Raw genomic sequence first — 7551 nt, forward strand, 5'->3', positions numbered from 1 at the left:
AGTACGTTTTACAGTTTGTACATATTTTGACTTGGGCACAAAATTGCCCATTCTCGCACTAGTGCAAGAAAGTACCACATAGATACTGTAAAGAAGTACAAGTATTTAATATTGATAGTATATATAAAAAGATTACCATTTTCTTACACTTGACAAAAAAAAATTAGATAGGTATCTAATCTACTCGTATCTAATTAACTATTGCTCGAGACCCTTTATTTTAACAATATTGACATTTAAGGATTTAAAAGTGAAATTTCGAGTTGAATAATAAGTACAAAGTTACAAAAACTATAAATCTACCAATAATCATCGGAGGCTGAATGGGATCGTTATGGTTTTATTATAGGCTGATAATAAAATCCGCATTAAATGTGCCCGGCGACGAATCAAATGTTTTTAATTATCAACATCGTAAATCTTGTGCTGTTGATACTTTTTGACGTCAAAAAATTTATAGCTTTGACTTGACCAATTAAATTTAGCGTACTACATTTTCACATTTTTAATAGGTGTCTAATAAAAAGTTTTGTTAATAATCCATATGTTTTTTTAAATATAAACATATAGATTTTTTTCCTTTTTTATTGTGGAACGTACCACTTTATAAATCGCAAATTATAAATGCAGACATCAATCGCAATGAAAAAATCAATAGTGATCGACTCTGGCCAACGTGGGACTCGAACCCACATCCTTGGATTGCCGGTCCAATGCGTTACCAATTGCGCCAGCCGACCATCCGTCCATGACTGCGAATTTAATCATTGCGACTATGATGCACGACTACGTCACCGTGACGCAGTCATGCATCACCAGCGACATCTACATTTCAAGGTTTACAACCCTAGCCAACCCTGAGGACTTGCATCGGCGCAAGACTAACCTCCCGACCACACCACACATAGTAGTGTTAGGCCGGCTGGAGAGATGGCGTTATTAACTTAATGTTAATAATCCATATGTTTTTTTAAATATAAACATATAGATTTTTTTCCTTTTTTATTATGGAACGTACCACTTTATAAATCGCAAATTATAAATGCAGACATCAACATATAGATTTTTTCCTTTCTTAATCTATATGTTTATATTTAAAAAAACATATGGATTATTAACATTAAGTTAATAACGCCATCTCTCCAGCCGGCCTAACACTACTATGTGTGGTGTGGTCGGGAGGTTAGTCTTGCGCCGATGCAAGTCCTCAGGGTTGGCTAGGGTTGTAAACCTTGAAATGTAGATGTCGCTGGTGATGCATGACTGCGTCACGGTGACGTAGTCGTGCATCACAGTCGCAATGGTTAAATTCGCAGTCATGGACGGATGGTCGGCTGGCGCAATTGGTAACACATTGGACCGGCAATCCAAGGATGTGGGTTCGAGTCCCACGTTGACCAGAGTCCGATCACTGTTGATTTTTTCATTGCGATTGATGTCTGCATTTATAATTTGCGATTTATAAAGTGGTACGTTCCACAATAAAAAAGGAAAAAAATCTATATGTTTATATTTAAAAAAACATATGGATTATTAACATTAAGTTAATAACGCCATCTCTCCAGCCGGCCTAACACTACTATGTGTGGTGTGGTCGGGAGGTTAGTCTTGCGCCGATGCTAGTCCTCAGGGTTGGCTAGGGTTGTAAACCTTGAAATGTAGATGTCGCTGGTGATGCATGACTGCGTCACGGTGACGTAGTCGTGCATCACAGTCGCAATAGTTAAATTCGCAGTCATGGACGGATGGTCGGCTGGCGCAATTGGTAACGCATTGGACCGGCAATCCAAGGATGTGGGTTCGAGTCCCACGTTGGCCAGAGTCGATCACTGTTGATTTTTTCATTGCGATTGATGTCTGCATTTATAATTTGCGAAAAAGTTTTGTATCGCATTCGTGGTAACCAAAGGTTGTTGAGCTTACTTTTATATCCATAGTGTCTGACAGAATTCCTAATAGGTAAGTAAGTAAGTAAGTAAGTAAGTAAGTAAATATTCTTTATTGCACCAATTTACATGTTATATGTATACAGAATGTTTAGTGAGAGTATAACTAGGTAACAACAGGCGGTCTTATCGCTAAAAAGCGATCTCTTCCAGACAACCTTAGGGTAGCTGGAAAAACGGAACAGAAACAAAAGTTAACAGGCAGTGCAAGAACAAAAAATATAGAGAAAACCAACACAAACACACATACATAAATATACCGAATACATAAATAAATATACCTTACATACACATAATACATACATAGGTACATACATATACATACATACATACATACATACATACATAAATACAATAAATAAAAATGGCAACTTAAGATAGAGATAGATAGTATAATTTAAGCTGATTTTTAAAAATTGGAAGAGATTTTGCTAGTCTTAATTCTACTGGTAAGGAATTCCACAACCGTACAGCCCGGAAGGTAAAAGAGTTGCTATAGAATTTAGAAGTAGATGGTGGGGGAGCAAGAATATGAGTTTGAGAACATCTGATAGAAGAGAGAAACTTGAAACGCTCTTTGAGATAAGGCGGAGTAGCAGGGTTAAAGAGAATGCCAAAAAGAAGGGCGAGTATATGAGAGTCCCGGCGGCGACGAATAGGGAGCCATTTGAGCTGAGAACGGAAGTGAGACACGTGGTCATATTTGCATGGTCATATTTGGTAAGTATTGTAAAATAAAGGCAAGCTAATCTGAAATGCGCAACTCGGACGTTTTTGTCTTTGAGTAAATGTATTTACTATACCTTCTTAATTAAATTAACCCACCAGGATTTCTTACTATTTTTAGCTTGTTAAATGTATGAAATAAAACGACAAATATGTACCAACCGGAAAAAATACATTTTAATGAATTTTTGAACATCGTTTTTTCCTTGCCTATACCAGACTAGCTTAAAATAAAAATAAAATCACGTCTATTTTATTCGCGATCCCAGGCAGGCACAGTCGTCACGATCACTCTTAGTCCGTTTTCACATTATCCGATCCGATATCGGATGTCGGAAGCATTTCAATTGAAAAAATCGAAGATGGCGCCTGTAATGTATGGAATATCGGTCCGACATCCGATATCGGATCGGATAATGTGAAAGCGCACTTAGGGCAAGTGAAATAATCACTGCGCCTTAACTGCCATCAGCATTCAGTAAAATATTGTTAAAACTCAATCATAATTTATGGTACGTCACATTGTGCATAATTTATTAGCGAAGCGACAGTAGTGCAAACACAAGCGCTATTTAAATTTGATTACCTTCACCCCGGTGGTGTTCTGTCTATCAACATTTATAATAAAATTTAACTAAGTATTTATGTAATTAAGGGAATCAATAAAATAAGATTTACCTTCCATTATAAGATGTGTTGGCTAACTCCACCTTTGCCATGTTATAATAACTAGCTCTATTATAATTATTAATCAAAACAATAATTAAAATGTGCCTGATCGTAAAATCAGAGCAATTGTCGGATATATATATAACTTTGATCGATTTATTGCATATATATTGATTTATTGAGCCAATGGAAATAGGAATTATTTTTAAAAATGAACGACACTCTTCGAACTTTAAGATTGTTTTGAGCTGATTTTGACTATTTATTCCCGTTATTTTATAACTTCTAATAATATTCAAGTGTGTTCAATGCGATTCAATATTGGAATATTTCGCTTGCTAGGCATTAATATTGGCAAGTGTGGTTAAACAACAACTTTACCCCCTTAGAATACAAATAACTTATGTTGTAAAAAATAGCAAGTGCCTGCTTATAATAGATTTTACTGTCACATTTAAGTTTAGGTTTAGAATTATCCGAAATACTTAGCTAGGGAAGTGATTTGGATTTGATACGTGATTTATCTTGATATTTTGAAACTATGTTTCAATTTGTCACTTTTGAGGTACTAAAAAAGTTAAATCAATAATAGTTTCAGATTATGAAATTGAAATGTGTCATTTGCAGTCATAACTCATAACTACTTACAGTCGGTTGTCACAAAAGCGTTATTTAATAAATCTTCAATAAGAAATCGATGTTATCGACAATCGAAAATTCCTTATTTGATTGAAAATGTCAGATAATATAATATTGTCATAACGGGATTTCTGAATATATAAATTACTCGTGTCCACACATTGAATGACATTTCTCATTTGACAGTGGCAGATCTGTATTGTAATCGTACAACCGCTGGGAAATTATTTTATTAACAGCATTAAGTACAAACAATAACAACATCAAACAATAAAAAGTAGTACTCAAAAATATGAAATATTGTCAACACTAACTCAAACTTTCTAATCAAGCCATATTGTTATCACAACACAACCAATACAGCCATTGACACATACTCCAAGGCAAAGAAGTGAGTTGCAGTGGTTGGCCTACTGCTTTCATTTTACACCAATATTCAGACGCAACATTGCCTATAGAAATATGTTAGGCGCCAATCGTCAATCGGTGGCAGTCTGTTTCGTTTTGCAAATTCATATTTTCTAAACCAGCATGTTCATTATCTTAAAATTGAGGAAGCATACGTTTTCCGAATATCACCAAGTCACTACATGTCGCAAAAATATTATCAGATAAATAAAAAAGCTAAATAAAAACTGGATTTTCAAAACAATCTTATGTAGGTGTATAATATGTTTGTTTAAAACTGTAGGTATTATCAGATGTTTGTTTAGTACAATTTTAGTATACCAAATGTTTATTTGATGAACTACCGATTCATAATCTTGTACTAAAAGCGAACTTCCGGTTGGCGCCATTTTGATTGACCACCTTCGATAATACATTATGTGGCGCCAATAACGGAAGTTCGCTTTAAATGTGCCTGTTATATTTTAAGCGTCTATTATGAATAATATTATTAAACCTAAATACCTCCTGTAATATTAGTCACTAATAGTGTGTTCAAGATTTTATATACATATATATTGGGGGACATCTTACACAGATCAACCTAGCCCCAAACTAAGCAAAGCTTGTACTATGGGTGCTAGGCGACAGTATACATGCTTATATAGATAATTAACATACTTATATACATAGAAAACATCCATGGCTCAGGAACAAATATCTGTGTTCATCACACAAATAAATGCCCTTACCGGGATTCGAACCCGGGACTGCGGCTTAGCAGGCAGGGTGATAATTTTATAAACGCGTTACTGCTGATGAACTTCCGGTTGGCGCTTTTACCCTCAGATTGTCAGTATTTAAAACCCGCTTTTGCGCGAACCTAGAGAGAGACCGCGAACCAGCGGCCGAAGAGTGAATATGTTAATGATAAGGTGGTTGTGAAAGTGTTTAAAAGGTTTGCTAAATATAACTTTAAGTATTGATTCCATTTCTTTTTTCATTTAATTATCATACCGCGCGTGACCTTTCTACAATTACAATTTGATGAATGTCATTAGCTAATGAACAGTATTTTGCAATATTACTTAGATGTCTATTGAAGGGAACATAGTGTTCTACATGTTGGTACACCTTATCTGGTTTTATATTTTCTTGTCACCATTCGCGTCAATAATATCAATCCTGCAACCCTGCAATTTTAGTAGGTAATAAAATTTCTATTCATGAAACATTTCAACAAGGTCTTAATTCTGCTCCATTGTATACATATACATTATTATTAGGTATATCAGTAGAAAAAAAAACCGGCCAAGTGCGAGTCGGACTCGCTCACCGAGGGTTCCGTACAAACTTTTAATGGTTAAAATAATCTCATGGTTCTCATATAAGACTTGTCTAGAAGCACGTTACAGTATAATAAAGAGTACTATCGTACAGTATGGCCACTCCCGCTCCCCGCTGAAAGTGCCGCCCACCCCCTCTCGGTTACCTAACAGTTACCGCCTGTCAAAAACACGAACAGTCGACCTGTCATATTTCACTCATACTAGCATAGTACGCGTTCACCTACACGAGCTAAGACTGTGTGCTAGGGATGCGCCTCTTTCAATATATTTGATCGCCAGTGTCCGAGGTGTGCTAGAAGTATAGGTACTCTAATGAGCATTATAGTATTTAGCGCCATCTCTCGGCAAAATTTACTAAGTAATTTACGTGACTTGTGACTTGTGCGAACCTTTAGGCATGGAAAGTCACATGAAAAGTTGTCGAAACTAATAATAGATGGCGCTGCATTTGAATATCTTGACTGATAACTCTATACCATACTAAATTGAATATACTCTAAGGTAGAGCAGAGTCTAACTGGGGAAGTACCTCCGCCTTACAAAAGTCCGCAGTCAAATAGCACTGAGTAGGGACTCATAGTGTTGTGTTCCTGTCGGTGAATAAGGCTGCCAGAGCTCAACGAGGGTGCGGTGTGCTGACGACGGGAGGACCTACGGAACTAATTAGTATTGTCTATTGTTCATTAAGTCGTCGGCACCCCGGACCCTCCTTAGAAATAAGTACAGGTTTGTACAAGTTTCTAATGAGTCGGCAACGCACATGTGCCACCCATTGAGTGGCAGGCGTCCATAGGTTACAGTGACCGCTTTCCATCAGGCGGACCGTATGCCTGTTTGCGACCTACGCGGTACAAAGAACTCATTACCTCATTAAAAACTAAATCAAAATCGATTGATTCGTTCGGGAGCTATGATGTCACAGACAGACATGTCAAGCGTCAAACCTATTATTATTATAACACTCCGTCGTTTTTGCGTTGGTGGTTAAAAACAAGAAACCTCCTTCAAAACTATAATAAAACACAACTTTCTATGAAAATTGGTCAAATGCGAGTCGGATTTCGACATTTCCATACAAAAAGGTCATGAGCGCCTTAAAATATGTGATGGCAAAGTACACTCAATTTCGTACTTTTGCAGTCGCTGTGCGCACTGGCCGCTAAGAAGAAAAAGTACGGCCATATCGCGCGTTTTTTGTTTTTTTAGGGTTCCGTACCTCAAAGAGGAAAAACGGAACCCTTATAGGATCACTCGCGTGTCTGTCTGTCCCTCTGTCACAGCCGATTTCTCCGAAAGTACTGGACCGATTTACTTGAAATTTGGCACACATATGTAAACCTGTGGCCCAAAGACGGACATGTAATTTAATTAAATGAAATTTAATCACAGGGGCCACTTTTGGGGGGTAACATTGAAAATTAAAAATCAAAGTTATTAAAACTATATTGTGTTACATATCAAATGAAAGAGCATTTTATAAGCATTTGAAGTATATATTTTTTATTTTTTTTTATTTTGGTAATTTAGAAGTAATTTAAGAAAATACGCAAAAAATGACCATTCCCCCCCCCTTATCTCCGAAATTACTTAGCGTAAAATTTTCAAAAAAATACACAGGATAGCCCTCTACTTGTAGATTACAGGAAAACCTATTAGAAATCTACAGTCAAGCGTAAGTCGGACTTAAGAGAAAAAAACTCAGATTACGAATTTCACTCACTGCCGCTGCAAGTAGTTACTAAACGTCTTAAAATGTTGTAATCGCGTTGGACAGGTATAAAGAAATTAATTTCGGTTTCGTTTGTTATAGAAATTGTTAAAAAGAAAAAATCATT

At 36.3% G+C, this 7551-nt stretch overlaps 2 non-coding genes across 2 annotated transcripts; one reads left to right on the forward strand and one right to left on the reverse strand.

Annotated features, from left to right (window-relative positions):
* Positions 1-668: 668 nt before the first annotated feature.
* On the reverse strand, positions 669-740 carry Trnaa-ggc. Its single transcript has one exon. It is a non-coding gene; the product is annotated as a tRNA-Ala (tRNA).
* Positions 741-1747: 1007 nt separating this feature from the next.
* Positions 1748-1819, forward strand: Trnaa-ggc. Its single transcript has one exon. It is a non-coding gene; the product is annotated as a tRNA-Ala (tRNA).
* The last annotated feature ends 5732 nt before the right edge of the window (positions 1820-7551 follow it).

Source organism: Leguminivora glycinivorella, chromosome 8, assembly GCF_023078275.1.
Source record: "Leguminivora glycinivorella isolate SPB_JAAS2020 chromosome 8, LegGlyc_1.1, whole genome shotgun sequence".
Taxonomy (NCBI): Eukaryota; Metazoa; Arthropoda; class Insecta; order Lepidoptera; family Tortricidae; genus Leguminivora; species Leguminivora glycinivorella.